Source organism: Eurosta solidaginis, chromosome 2 (genome assembly GCF_040869045.1).
Source record: "Eurosta solidaginis isolate ZX-2024a chromosome 2, ASM4086904v1, whole genome shotgun sequence".
NCBI classification, from domain to species: Eukaryota; Metazoa; Arthropoda; class Insecta; order Diptera; family Tephritidae; genus Eurosta; species Eurosta solidaginis.
The window spans coordinates 3,312,497-3,328,731 of record NC_090320.1 but is presented as its reverse complement, the minus strand read 5'-3'; the positions used below and the strand labels follow the sequence as shown (position 1 = coordinate 3,328,731).

The following is a 16,235-nucleotide window of genomic DNA, read 5'->3' as shown; positions in this document are numbered from 1 at the left end:
CCTCTAATCGAAAACCCTTATTTCTAAAATTTTGATGTTGCTTTGCCCGGGGTGCGAACCCATGGCATACGGTGTGGTAGGCGGAGCACGCTACCATCACACCACGGTTGTGTAAATGCCACGGCCGTGGATTTCTAGCCAGAATGCTCAATATTACATTCGAGTTTTCTTATTCATTGAGCTAACTCAGACATGTAAATATTATGAGAAATTGAAGAAAAATTTCCTTATTAGTGAAAAGTTGTAATTTTCCTCAATTGAAAAAAGTTGTTGACGAAATGTTTTTCTCAATTTATGTGTAGAGGGAGACGGTGTCTACTTCGAAAATCATAGATGTCATTCTAATGTGAAAATCGTTTTTATTTTATCTATAGCCCTCAAAACTACCACTGACAACAAATTACGAATCCTGCGACGTCGCGAAGAATATCTAGTGACATGATACGAGGAGCTATGGTGACTTAAAACTGTTGCACTGCTAGAATAGGCAGCACTCTTTGCAATTAGGTTTTTAGTGCCAGATTTCTGTATAATCCTCGATAATGTCACAATGCACAGTTAACTATTTGCTCAGCCAAATCAGTCACTTACCTATCCCATACAAGACACAAGGTACTCACTTTTTCGTCTTTAAGTTAAAGCTGACATTTCAAAAGGAATCCTAATTAGTTGAAAATAACTTGCACTGGAGCCTTGCTACCCTTGTACATTAAAAGTACGAAGCTAGCAATAAGATGAAGGGAATAGTACTGAAGTACATTTTGGAAAGGTTTGAACTACGTTTTGCACCTTTGCACCTAAAGAAACTATTCCGGCCGCCACGGTGTGACGGTAACGTGCTCCGACTACCATACAGCAGATCCCGGGTTCACGCTCCGGGTAAAGCTACATCAAAATTGAAGAAACAAGTTTCTTAATTGGAAGAAAGTTTTTCTAAACGTGCTCGGCCCTCGACTGTGATTCGGCAACCACTCCGAGTGTATTTCTGTCATGAAAAGCTTTTCAGTGAAAATTCATCTGTCTTGCTGATGTCGGAATATGTATGGACAATTACTTTACAAACTTGTCGCTATTTTTCAAAGCGCATCTGCAAAATTGTTGAGCCTTGTTCGGGTTTCATTGAGAATCTTTTCAGAATTATATCTCGAGCTTTAAAAGATTAGTTTGGTATATTTTCCGAAAATTTTCGAAATTTCCGAAAAAATTTAACAATTAGTTGATAGTTATAAATTCACTTACATATAACCACGTATCTTCGTCGAATTAGACTTCTTAATTGAAAAGTAATAATTATTTATTCCATGTTCCACAACCAGTCAGTCCAAATAGTTATGTGGCACTTTGGATTATATTCAAAAACTAATTGCACCAAAACGCAGAAGCGGCACATCAATCAGCGCAATCAAAAAAAATTGCACCGCAAAGCCTAATCAATGTCAAACGGTGGCCAACAAATTTTCAAAAATTAAGTTTGGTAATAATTATTGAACATCTTAAGGTCACGTCATTATACAAACGAAGCGAACACGGGAAGACCGCAATTGACAATAAAGTTTTTTTGTTTTCTAATTATACGCCATATCAAGCATATTAAAAAAAAATTAATTATAACCAATTATATGCTTGATCGAATGTTTGTAGCCATCAAAACAACTTTCTAATACATAAACTACAAAAATATGTATAAAATGCTTCAATCCGTTTCGAAAAACTTGTAATTTCAAATAAAGCTGTTTTGAGATCCTTAAACAAGAACTGTAACAGTATTTGACTCATAACCTGGTCAATAACTGGTCGAAGAGCATAAGCACACACATACATATATATGTGTGTGTGATCATAATATTAAAATCAAATAACCTCGTTCACAGCTACACGCATTTCGTTATATATAGATACATATTTATATTAGAGTAAATAAGCAATGCAATTAAGAGAACCAAAGTTGTTCTCGAGTAGTAGCGCCTTCAAGGTCGTTTAAAGTCAAACCAATAATAGACGAGATTTAAATAAAATTGTTATACTTTACTTTATAACCACATATGGAGGAACAAGTGGCCAAATGCTAAATAATACTTGGCACATAATATCTCACATAGTCCATTGACGGATTGAAGGCAACTTCATGGCTCACATGCGGATGTGGATTTACATTATTATTACATACAAACACATACACATAAACACATACCCAAGAGGGAGCAATATGTAATTAAATCGTACTAATGTAAGCACTATGCTGGCGTCTTTGTCTAATTTGTTGTAATATGTAAAACAAAAGTGGTAAAATTGAGCAAACATACACACACACTCGCATACATATGTAAGTAGGTGTGGCCGTATTTAAGTACGTTGTGCAGGCAGGTGGTCCTCGAGACAAGCATGAAAAATTCTAATTAGATCTATAGTTTAATTGCCTTGATTAAATAGGGCTTGTAATAATTAAGCTAAAAGTAAAGTCATTTGTATGTAATAACAAGAAAATACTTAAAAAAAAAACAAATTTATATTTTAAAAAAATGGCTTATTCTATCAACGCGGCATGGAAGTACCATTTTCTTTAAATATCAAGCGACCAATCAAGGCTGAAAATTAAAATTTATCATATAATGAATCAAATTGTCAAAATTTTGTAAAAGAAATAATTTTTCACGAAATGGACAATTTTTAGCATCTGAAGGTTCCTACGATTACATATACGTAAGTTTGGTATATTTTATTTTGCCTCGTTAAGCCGTCATAGCCAAAATTTAATTAAAAACTGATATCATTGTGTTACAAGTGACCATCCTTGTAACTTTTTGATCCAATTATGAGCAGATTTATCGAATTTATAAAATCATCTGTCACTCTCAAGGATGCTAAGCAACTGGTTGCAATGAAAACTGTTCAGATAATAATGAACTACTTGATAATGTGATGCCCTAGTTTCATTTTAACATTTTGTTTAATCACAAGGCTTATTATTGCTATATTTAAGATGTTCACGTCCATAAGTAAGTTTTATTGTCCAATCATGCATTCCTATATCAAACCAGATGTCGTCTACATGCAGATGAACGTGAACGCATATGTGACCAAATGTCATGTTCAAGGTCAAGCTGGCAATCCAGCGCATAAAATGAGTTATTACCATACAATATCACGTATATTTTTGATATAACAACAAAATTTTTGTCGATGACACACTTAAGTAGAGCAAATGAAAGAGAATGTTGTATGCAAGTTAATTGCGTAACACTTGCAAGGAACCAGCTTAAGTTGGCAACATTCTTTTTGAGTGATAAGTAATCAAACTGCTTTTGAATTGCTTTTTTGGGTTAAATCTCCTAACCATCAACATTTAAGCCATGCTTGTATATTAAACTTATTTTCAAAATAAGCAGGTTTGTCGCTTAGGTCTTTTGAATTTGGTATGATTGTTGTGCTAGTTCTTTATAAACCTATTTATACTCAGCTGATAACAGTGCAGCTCGAAATTTCCTATCAATACATATATAATTTGTATACCTTAGAATTATGGTTTAGCAGAAAACGGTTCCACATTTTTTCATCTTGTCTATTTATATATAAGAAAGTAGGAACATTCGATGGGTAATATAATTAATAAGTAAGCTCAAAATAGGGAAATTTTATATTGCTGTGGCAGGAGGGGTATGATTTAATCAATCTGCGTCTCGTAAACAAAAGGTAGGAAAAGGAAAGGAAAGGAAAAGAAAGGAAAGGAAAGGAAAGGAAGGGAAATCAATGGCAGGGAAATGAAAATAAAAGAAATGAAAGAAAAGAAAAGTAGAGGAATGGAAAGGAAAGGAAAAGGAAAGGAAAGGAAGGAATATGAATGGAAGAGAAATGAAAGTAAAAGAAAGGAAATAAACAGAAAATTAAAAGAAAGGAAAGGAAAGGAAAATAAAGAAAAGGTAAGGAAAGGAAAGGAAAGGAAAAGAATGGAAAGCAAAGAAAAGAAAACAAAGGAAAGAAAAAAATAAAAATATGGAAAAAACGATTTTTTTTTTCAAAATGCTATAACTTTTTCACAAATTGACCGTTTGGGATCATTTTTTTTTTTTTTTAATATGTTTTTAAATGTACTTTTCGGAAAAAATACCAAAAAAATTTTAAAGTTTTTTTTTCAATTAAATAAAAAAAAAAAAATCTCGGCCAACTCCGGGATTAGTGGGGATGATTGCAGAATTGATTGAAGTATTTTTTGAGAAAAAAAAGGGTGAAATTCGAAAAATCTCGAAAAACTGAAAAATTACAAAAAAAAAACTTTAAAAATTTGTTTGAATTTTTTCCGAAAAGTACATTAAAAAAAAAAAAGATACCAAACGGTCAATTTTTGAAAAAGTTATAGCATTTTGAAAACAAAAACGGTGTTTTTTTAAAAATTCATAACTTTTTTTGAGTTGGATGAAAAAATTTGAAAAACTTCTGAAAAACGTCTTTCGTAAGCTAGAAAAAAAGAAAAACTTTCAGCCAATTCTAAAGGGGTCGGGTTCAAAATTGGTCGAAATGGGATGGAATATCCCATATATAATTTGTATACCTTAGAATTATAGTTTAAGAGAAAACGGTTCCAAATTTTTTCATCTTGTCTATTTATATATAAGATGCTGAATCGTGAGCATGGCCGAGGAGTTGCTTTGTACACAATAAAAATTAAACAAAAATACATAGCTGATCATGCATCAAGTCTATTTCTTTTCTTTCCTTTGCTTTCCTTTCTTTTCCATTATATTATTTTATTTCCCTTTCCTTTGTTTTCTTTTATTTGCTTTACTTTCTTTTCCTATCCTTTCCTTTCCTTTCCTTTCCTTTTCTTTCCTTTCCTTTCCTTACTTTTTCTTTATTTTCCTTTCCTTTCCTTTCTTTTAATTTTCTGTATATTTCCTTTATTTTACTTTCATTTCTCTTGTATTCATATTCCTTCTTTTCTTTTCCTTTCCTTTCTTTTCTTTTCCTTTCCTTTCCATTCCTCTGCTTTTCTTTTCATTCATTTCTTTATTTTCATTCCCTTCCATTGATTTTCCTTCCTTTCCTTTCCTTTCCTTTCCCTTCCTTTCCTTTCCTTTCTTTTCCTTTCCTTACCTTTCCTTTTCCTACCTTGTGTTTATGAGAAGCAGATTGATTAAATCATACTCTTCCTGCCAGAGCAATATAAAATTTCCCTATTTTGAACTTACTTATTCATTATATTACCCATCGAATATTCCTATTATTATATTAAAATGACAAATTATATTTCTTTTATTTTCATTTCCCTTCCATTGATTTTCCTTCCTTTCCTTTCCTTTCCTTTCCTGTCCTTTCCTTTCCTGTGGTTGAATTTAAACCACTGGGTGAACTCTAGTATAAATAAATTAGCGGTACCCGACAGATGATGTTCTGGGTCACTCTGGTCCACATTTTGGTCGATATCTCGAAAACGCCTTCACATATACAAATAAGGACCACTCCTTTTTAAAACCCTCATTAATACCTTTAATTTGATACCCATATCGTATAAATACATTCTAGAGTCACCCTGGTCCACATTTAAGGCGATATCTCGAAAAGGGGTCCACCATAGAACTATGGCCCATCCCCTTCTAAAATACTCTTTAATACCTTCCATTTGATACCCATGTCATATAAACACATCCCAGCGTTACCCTTGGTTCATTTTCCTACATAGTGGTTTTCCCTTATTTTGTCTCCAAAGCTCTCAGGTGAGTATGTAATGTTCGGTTACACCCGAACTTAGGCTTCCTTACTAGTTTTTAGTTGTGTTCTTCATATTGTATTTGCTGTTACTTTACTTTAATGTGCTATATTGCTGATTGTAGTCCGCAGCCTAGTTTTTTTTCCTTGTATACTGGTAAGCTGCTATTTGGTATAAATCGCATTAATGGTATGCCTGCAATTATATTATAGACTCTATTGGTTTCTTAACATGATAAACTTTAATTCTGATATCCAGAATAACAAATATCAGACACAGGCAAATGCCTTAACACCCATCATGAATAAATAATTCATAAAAAGTTAAGATTTAACCTGATACCGGATACCAGTGGCAGCTCAGAAACTACCATCTGATGCTCATCTTCACGGATAGAATTCGAAATAAAATAAGAAGCAGCACACCAAGAAATTAAAAGAGACGGTGGCCGTAATCTCACAAAATTGTAAAGTATTGCCTTCAGTAATCCAAACCACCATTCCATACAGTGTTATCTAATCAAATTCTTGCACTTCCTTTCACACTACATGCAGTCAATCAATTTCAAGCAAAATTATACATCCAATTTGCAATCATTTCTTTTTCATATTTCTTTCCAAGCAAATAATAGTCTTAAATAAAATTTCGATTGTCCCATACCCACCTGAACAAATCCATCTAGAAAAATCATAAAAATCCAAATAAACCGACTTTGCATAAATTGCATGGCAGATAAAACAAACAGGAAAAGAAAACTGAAGCATGACAAAATACATCGCGTGATACTCACACATACATACATAAGTATTCACACATCACACACATGCAATCAAACAAATAAAAATACAATCGCAATAAACGGTTAGTGTAACATGTGCCTCCATTATGCCACTTTTCACTTTTATTTGTCCATTTGGAAGCTCACTCATTGTGCGGTTCACGTGTAGTTCACAGCTTATAATAGCTGCTGGCACTCGTATTCCTCATTCCCTCACTAACTGTTTGGCTTGCTGACTCGCCAGCGTACGTGTTGGGGCATTTGGATGACGTACGTTTACCAGGTGATGCCTGCAAACTATGCATGTGCTTATGTTTAATAAATACAAGTTATTCGCTTGTGGCACTCAACATACAATGTGATCGCGATTAAGTTATTCGGCATAGCGTTCCTGCCTAAATCGAATTGCTTGCCTTTCTTTCCTGCTGCACCACTTTAATTAGCCGAGTTTTGCAATTTTGCGCGCCCCAAATAACGTGCCACTTCATCCTGATTTCGCCCATTTTTTCTCATGGATTTATTGCTAAGTTATGGTGGACATTAAACTACTTTTTGTGCGTCTTATGTGGCTCGCTTTGCAGGTTAGTCAGGCAGTAAGTTAGTATGCTAGTCATCCGGTCGGCGAGTATTGCTAAGTCACCCACAACGGGTTATGTAATTCAATAGTAGAGTTGTAAATTTATGCGCCTTTGCATATATGTATAACAATGCTATTCTGTGCGAAATTTTGCCAAAATTGGATGAACTCGGGCGATTGTAGGTTTTTGGCTGAATTTTTTTTTTTTTACCTTAATTTCTATTGTTTTCTGCCACTTATGGCTTGCATTGCACAGTGTGATGTGCAGTTATCCCTACGATAATAACTTTTACAATATTATACATGAAAATAAACACATTTTTGACTAAATTGATATTGTTGCCTCATTGCTTTGGCGCATCACCTCTAACTCCAATCACATAGTGCTAATTCTGCATTAAATGTAATGATTCGTTGATGCGTGCACTACCTAGTGTAGTTTTTCCCCACTTCTCTCAACTGACATTTTTTCGGGAAATTACACGGCGACCACCGTGGTGTGGTGGTAGCGTGCTCCGCCTACCACACCGTATGCCCTTGGTTCACACCCCGGGCAAAGCAACATCAAAATTTTAGAAATTAAGTTTTTCAATTAGAAGAAAATTTTTCTAAGCGGGGTCGCCCCTCGGCAGTATTTGGCAAGAGCTCCGGGTGTATTTCTGCCACGAAAAGCTCTCAGTGAAAACTCATCTGCCTTGCAGATGCCGTTCGGAGTCGACATAAAATATATAGGTCCCGCCCGGCCAATTTGTAGGGAAAACCAAGAGGAGCACGACGCAAATTGGAAGAGAAGCTCGGCCTTAGATATCTTATCGCGCCTTAGATTTTTTTTTTTACTTTAAGGAATCTTATAAATATTCGCTATATTATTTTTCTCATGTGCCATTGAACCGAGTATGAAATTATTGTCTTAGTTTGAGTTTAAAGGAGTCAAATGAAAGAGAAGAATAAGATAAGAAAGGAGATAATAGACAATTTTTTATAGATGCGTTATCGAAAAGGTTTAGACGATTTATCGACCTGTCATCGAAATGTTTTAATTTTGCTTCCATAACAATTAGCTGTCAATATTTTGTTGAAAGTTTAATGATTTTTAATTTAAAACTTATCGATTTGTTATCAGAGTGTTACCAAATTGTTATCGCAGTATCATCCCTTTAGTTTCGCAAATTTTATCGATTTTTGGTTGGAAAATGATCGATTTGCTATCGGAAAGCTCTCGAATTGTTATAAAAAGTAATCGATTTGTAATGGAAATTATCGAATAACTATCGATATTTTCAAAAAGTTATCTTATTTGTTATCGGAGTATCTCCACTTTCTCAAAAACCCAAAATATGTTGTTTTTTGTAAAGCTAACTCTGCTGTGGTTCAACTTCAAACCCTGGGCGAGCAAAAATAATTTAAAAACATTAGTTGTTTAGAGGTTAACTTGCAGGTTTTGACACTGACGGTTATTTGACACTCACGCCTTCTTTTTGTCATCGTGTTGCTATCTCTGCGTGATCTGGAATATGTTATTTAATGGACGTTGTGGCAGCTCGCTGCCCTTCAGTGGCCCGAAGCTATAAGACTCTAACTGAAAGAAAAGTTATTAACAATTTTTTTACAAGCATCCAACGGTTTTGAAGGAAATTTTCAAATTTCTAGATCCCCCACCTGGTGGAACTTTTTTTTTCTAGCGTGTTGCATTATCATCGGTTTGTAGACTTTGGCTCGATTGGCGAGCCCTCAGCTCACGGGCAAGTTAATTCCAAATTATGGTTCGAATTTGATAAATATTTTGATTCTTATGTCATCGAGAGGAAGTTTTTTCTCACCATATTTGAAATCGTATTATCAGTACTTCATTACTATTCTGTATAATTTGAGATCACGCCAAGTCTTGAATATATTCGGTCTATGTGAGGTCATTATTGATCAGCCAGCTCAACCTAACCTATTCACAAAGGGTTCACTGTGCCTCAAATGTATTCTGTGCTTTTGCGAACAGGGAATTTTTCTGCCTTAAACTACTTTTATTATCTAGTACTAAATTGTGTTTACTGGCTCGCCATTTTCATCTCTTAGAGTAACCCCTCCTACACCACAATTGAATATAATGCTTAGATATTTGAATAATTGCGTAATATACCAAATTCGTTTTCTGCCACAATTTACCATTTCTGGTGCAAAATTTTCGTTCGCATTGATTAATTCAGCCTCCGAAAATTGAACAATTTTCTTTAATCCCGGTTTTGTTTTTTCCTTTTTCGCTTTAGTTGGGTGTGTCGTTACATCGCTTTAACTTTGACTTACATTTTGGTTCGTTATTATCCTTTCACTTATAATGGTTTTCTATTCACAAATATGCTCTAAGCGCTCAGGCTTCTTGGTTTAATGAAATTTTGATGAAAATGAAAGGCTTTTTTTCGAATAATGAATTAGCCACTAATAGCAACAACAAACGTCACAAATGTTTTTGAGTGTAAATAAAATATACGTCGGCTTAAATTGAATTGACCGATGCAATATTGGATGGTCAAAGTGCGACATTGCACAATATTTGCAACAAAAAAAATTATTCAAACTGAATCATGGCAACTTGTTGCTAACGGGAACAAATTTTTGAATGCTGTAAATTTATACATATTTACATTGTAGGGTATTTACCTAGAAACATTTGCGTTCGCTTTTGGCGTAATTTGTGCACCTTTGATTTGGTTACGTGAGAAGTGATTATCAATAGGAAAAGATTTTGACAACGCGCTCTTTTGCATTTCATTAATCGATTTTTAGTTCGAAGTTAGCATAAACAATGCAATATGCAAAAATATTAATAATAAATAAAGAGATTTTCATAATATTATGTATAGAGATTCTGAAATTTTTCTAAGGACAAAAGATATGAAAGAAAAACTGTATAGGCATATAAGGAAACGTTGACTTTCATCCGGGAGAGGAGATGGACTTTAATAATGATCTGCTAATAAATATACCTATGATAGGCAAATTATGCTTTCTATCCATAACAAGTAAGGAAGGCTAAATTCGGGTGTAACCGAACATTACATACTCAGCTGAGGTATTTGGAGACAAAATAAGGGAAATCACCATTTAGCAAAATGAACGTAGGGTAAGCCTGGAATGTGTTTGTATGACATGTGTATCAAATGGAAGGTATTAAAGAGTATTTTAAGAGGGCCATAGTTCTATAGGTGGACGCCATTAGGGATATCGGACCAGGGCTGACTCCAGAATTTGTTTGTACGATATGGGTATCAAATTAAAAGTATTAACGAGGGTTTTAAAAGGGTGTAGCCCTTAGTTGTATATGTGAAGGCGTTTTCGAGATATCGACCAAAATGTGGACCAGGGTGACCCAGACCATCATGTGTCGGGTACCGCTAATTTATTTATACCGGGTGGCTGATGAAAGCCGCTACCAAAAAAAAAATTAAATAACTTTTTTTCTATTTAATGAATCTGGTTAATTTTGTTTTATTTTGCAGATTGACTTTTACATTTAACAAAAATGGATAACTGGGACACTGAAACAAGAATTTGGATTGTCCGCCGCTATCACGCACTGGAGTCCGTAGTTTCGGTTCAAAGAGAGTATAGGCGCACGTTTGGCGGCAATCCCCCGAGCAGATGGACCATAACGAGACTTGTAAACAATTTTGCCGAGCATGGGGCAGTCAACAGAAGACCTTACCATCGAAACCCTTCAGTTCGAATGGAGGAAACAATCGCTGCTGTAGCTGCTGCCATACAAAACAATCGACGTGTTTCGACAAGAAGTTTATCTGCTCAAATGGGTGTAAGCAGACAGTCATTACAGTCAATTATGCACAAAGATTTGGACTTATTTCCATATAAAATTCAAATGGCCAACAAACTGAACGCTACAGACTTGCCGATTCGCTTGGAATTTTGCCAGAAAATGCTTCAAATGGTGGAAGAGGATGGAAACATGTTGAACTGTCTTTTCATGTCTGACGAGGCCCATTTCGATTTAAACGGCAACATAAACAAACAAAATTGTCGAATATGGAGTGCTTCCAACCCACAGATACTCCATGAGACGGAATTGCATCCACTTCGTGTCACAGTGTGGAGTGCAGTTTCATCACGCTGCATTATCTGGCCCTACTTCTTCGAAGAAAACGGTCACACCGTTACGGTTACTGGAGACCGTTACTTGAGCATCTTGAGAGAGTTTTTCTATCCAGAATTAGGCCGAATGAGAATTTCTTTCAACTCTGTGTGGTTTCAGCAAGATGGTGCAGCTCCTCACATAGCCCGACCTGTTATGACAGAATTGCGACGAAAATTTCCCAATAAGCTGATATACAGAAACTCCACATTCCGTTGGCCACCCAGGTCGCCTCACCTTACTGCACCTGACTTTTTCTTGTGGGGTTATTGCAAACAGGAAGTCTACAAAGCAAAACCAACAAATTTGAATGAACTAAGGCAATCCATTCGAGAAACAATTGCGGCTATTCCTGTCTCAACTCTCCAAGCAGTAATGAACAACTTTTTGGTAAGATGCCGCATATGCATCAACGAGCAGGGGGGGCATTTAAAGTCCATTATGTTTAAAACTAATTAAGCTATATTTAATAAAATTGAATGAGCTTTAACATAAATAAAAGAAAAATGAAGTCCATACACTGAAAAAAAAATTATTTGAGTTTCTTAATGTAGCAAAATTCATCAGCCACCCTGTATATGTAATACCACGAACAGTATTCCTGCCACGATTCCAAGGGCTTTTTATTTCGCTCTGCAGAACTTTTTCATTTTCTTCTACTTAATATGGTAGGTGTCACACCCATTTTATAAAGTTTTTTCTAAAGTTATATTTTGCGTCAATAAACCAATCCAATTACAATTTTTCATCTCTTTTTTCATATCTGGTATAGAATTATGGAATTTTTTTCACTTTTCGTAATTTTCGGTATCGAAAAAGTGGGCGTGTCATAGACGGATTTCGGCCATTTTTTATACCAAGATAAAGTGAGTTCATATAAGTACGTGAACTAAGTTTAATAAAGATATATCGATTTTTGTTCAAGTTATCGTGTTAACGGCTGAGCGGAAGAACAGACGGTCGACTGTGTATAAAAACTGGGCGTGGCTTCAACCGATTTCGCACATTTTCACAAAAAACAGTTATCGTCATAGAAGCCCTTACCAAATTTCACAAGGATTGGTAAATTTTTGTTCGAATTATGGCATTAAAAGTATTCTAGACGAATTAAATGAAAAAGAGCGGAGCCAGGCCCATTTTGAAAATTTCTTTTATTTTTGTATTTTGTTGCACCATATCATTACTGAAGTTGAATGTTGACATAATTTACTTATATACTGTAAAAATATTAAATTTTTTATTAAAATTTTACTTAAATTTTTTTTTTTAAAGTGGGCGTGTTCGTCATCCTATTTTGCTAATTTTTTTTTAGCACACATATAGTAATAGGAGTAACATTCCTGCCAAATTGTATCACGATATCTTCAACGACTGCCAAATTACAGCTTGAAAAACTTTTAAATTATCTTCTTTTAAAAGTGGGCGGTGCCACGCCCATTGTCCAAAATTTTACTAATTTTCTATTCTGTGTCATAATTTCAACTCACCTACCAAGTTTCATCGCTTTATCCGTGTTTGGTAATGAATTATCGCACTTTTTCGGTTTTTCAAAATTTTCGATATCGAAAAAGTGGGCGTGGTTGTAGTCCGATTTCGTCCATTTTAAATAGCGATCTGGGATGAGCGCCCAGGAATCTACGTACAAAATTTCATTAAGATACCTCAAAATTTACTCAAGTTATCGTGTTTACGGACGGACGGACGGACATTTCTTTTTTCGCCCAGATCATTTTGATATATAGAAGTCTATATCTATCTCGATTAGTTTATGCCGTTACGGATTACCGTTATGCGAACAAAGTTAATATACTCTGTGAGCTCTGCTCAGCTGAGTATAAAAATATTCTATGGGTGATGGAGATAAATCCAAAGATTTGAGAGGATCAATTGGATAGGAGCAAGGAAAAGAGGTCAAGGCAACACATAAAATTAAAGTATAAATCAGTGGTCACCCAAATCGACACTGTGGCTGTCTGTGAGAATAAATTCATCGTAGTGCTAGTGGTTTAGACATTGAGTAACGGGGAATGGGGCAAAACGTAAGCGCGGATGTTTGTTTACACTCAAAGTATAATTCGTAAATATGCTATATAGGTATTTTCTTATTGCGTAAGTGCTGAAAAAAAATTTATTAAATATGTTATTTACTTTAAACAGTTTAAATATACTGCGCTTGAGCGTTTTGAATCTTGCTACTTTGCTTGTTTAGCGACTTCTTAACGAAAGAGAATATTAGTATAGGTGAAGTAAGCGCAAGTAATTATTTCACTAGCTGGCAACCCCGGGTATAAGTATAAACTGTGAGGGATACAGAAAAGTTAAAAAGTATAAAGATGCCGAGGTGGAGAATGATAAAGCAAACGGAAATAGCAAAAAATAAGGAAGCCAACTAACATAAGTATGGAAAAGTGAAAAAGCGGGGAGCTAAATAGAGTAAGGGGAAAAATGTAGATAGAATGGTAGAAAGTTAGAGAGTGATTAAGAATACAGTGAGGAAGATATAGAGTAGCGCGATTATTTAGAGTTGGAGCTTGGGGGAGAAGGACTGATCAAAACAACTTACAAAGATGTAATTTGGTAATAGCCTTCATTAAAATAAGAAAGCGGACCGCTATGGTGGCTTCAGTTTAGTTTCAGGTTTGCCGTCTGAGGAGATCTCAGAATTTATTGTAGGAAAGTTCTGTATGAGAATATTTTTCAAAAATACCATTTTTATTTTCGTAAACGCCCTTTCACAGTCTAAAATGTATTCAATTGACGCTAAAAAATCAATTCTAGAATAAAATATTTTTCAATTGAAATTGATCTGAGGCAGTCTGGTATAGGGTATTTTCAAAAGTTCGCAAAAGTAAAAAGTTTTCGGAACGGCAATTAATACAGGGAGATACTATTTACAGCAGCGGAGCGGAGCACAAGGCCATATCATCACTTTGAAAGCATGATTCAGAAGCATGGGGTTCTTAAGTTTACTTTGCTTTAACCACGGAAAAATCAGCAGTCGCTTTTGCGAAAAATGTCACAACGCCGAATCCAGTTTGTGTGCAAATATAATTTTATAAGAAATATGGTAATTCTTCCCATATGCGTAAACTGTCCACTCTCCCGGCAAAATAACAACCCAACACGTTATTTACTGATTTTTAACAAAACAAGCTTCTGAATATTCCATCTACTTCATCATCCTTACTTAGTTACGTGAATTTCATGCTGTGCGTTTGATATTAATGCAACACAAAACATTTAACAAAATAAGTATTAATTAAAAATTTCATAAAAATTAAAACAACTTTTTACCCAACTCACTAATAAACACATCATGAATAGACTTCTCTATAATCTGTTTAAGAATGCATATTGGTATTAGATTTTAATAGCACAGCATTGAGGCATTAACTGACATAGAGCAAACGGGCAATGCAACTATTACAGCAGCTAAACACCAACAACAAAACACAATTTCTTTTACATGTTGCATATGCCAGAAACCGTAATTCGCGTATCATCAAATTCATATAATTGTCCATTGTGACACATTGATTAACCCACTGACTTACTGCTTGACCGACTGACTGCATTTGAATGCATAGTAAAAAGTGAATAATAAAATGGTAAACACACGGGAGTTGATTTTTAGTTGAGTTATTTGACAAATGCAAGCAATCACTAATGAAAATAATATAAATATGCAATAACGACAACAACAACGAATATGTAGATGCATCATAAAGAGGCAACACGCAATATTTAGTAATATGAAGACAACAAAAAAACTTAAACAATTTGAAAACGAATAAAGTACCCCGCAGGAAATAAATTATGAACTATGAAATAGCCTTCCAACAACCACGCAAGCCCGAAACGTGCGCGTTTTAAAGTTTTCGACCTTACTAGCTATTTAATATGCGGCAGTAAAAAAATTATTGCTAAGGAAACTGGTTTGGTGCTTGCTGGATTATTCGATTTCCTTTCTTTTTTTATACATTTTTTTTAAGTTGATACTACATAGTTTTAAATTCTTTTTCCACGCTACGTTGAGGGGTTAGGTTAGGTTGAACTGGCCGGTCCATGAGGACCTCACTTAGACTGAATAAGTCCGTAGTGTTACCAGAAGTTTGTTTTTAACGACCAAACTGAAAAACCCTATCAAAAACCAGGACCTATGTTATAAAATAACCTCTTGGCAAATACTAGAAGCTTCCTAGGATGTAAGCCAGTTGCTGCTTCTAGATATGACAGCTGTATCACTCCCAATAGCTGGTATCTTAGCCTGGCAAGCGCAGAGCAAGAGCACAGAACGTGATCGATCGTTTACTCCTCCAGCCCGCACTTCTTACATCTGCTATCACTGACCAAGCCTAATTTAAAGGCATGTGACGCCAGAAGGCAGTGTCCATTCAGAATACCCGTCATGAGTCTGCAGTCCTCTCTTTTTAATGATAGAAGCAAATTTGTTAGTCTAAGGTTGTAAGACCTGCATATAATCTTCGACACTTTACAGCCCCGCGCTTGAACCCACGCCTTACCTGCTTGGTCGATCATGTGCACCTCTCGCCTTCGCTTAATCTCGCCCAGTCTAATTGGGACGTCTACGGAGCAAGCTTCAAGGGATGCGCCCTTTTTAGCTAGTTTATCCGCTTTTTCATCTATTCCCATATGCCCTGGTACCCAATATAGATGAATGCTTCTCCCTGTCCCGATTCTCTCCAGGGACTGCTTACAGTCTAACACGCATTTAGATGCTGTGCTATGCGAGATTATTGCCTTAATTGCCGCTTGACTGTCAATATAAAAGTTAACACGATTGAAGCTTGGGCTATTTTCTTCCAGGGTTTCTACTGCTTTGGTTACGTTGAGGGGTAATATACTTAAAATATATTGGCATTTAAAATTATTAATAAGATTATTTCGAAAATCGACGAAAATTAACGATTTTCAATTAAAAGCTCGCAAAATAATTTTACTTTTTCCCAACTTCCTGAGAACTTCGCTCTTCAGCAGTCATGCTTGACGACGATATTATCAAATTTTTATCTTTATTATA

General features: G+C 35.2%; 1 protein-coding gene across 5 annotated transcripts in view; it reads right to left on the bottom strand.

Annotated features, from left to right (window-relative positions):
- Ance-3 (angiotensin-converting enzyme Ance-3) overlaps nt 1–16,235 on the bottom strand; it is a 175,207-nt gene that overhangs the window by 44,342 nt on the left and 114,630 nt on the right. The gene's annotated exons all lie outside the window — the stretch shown is intronic.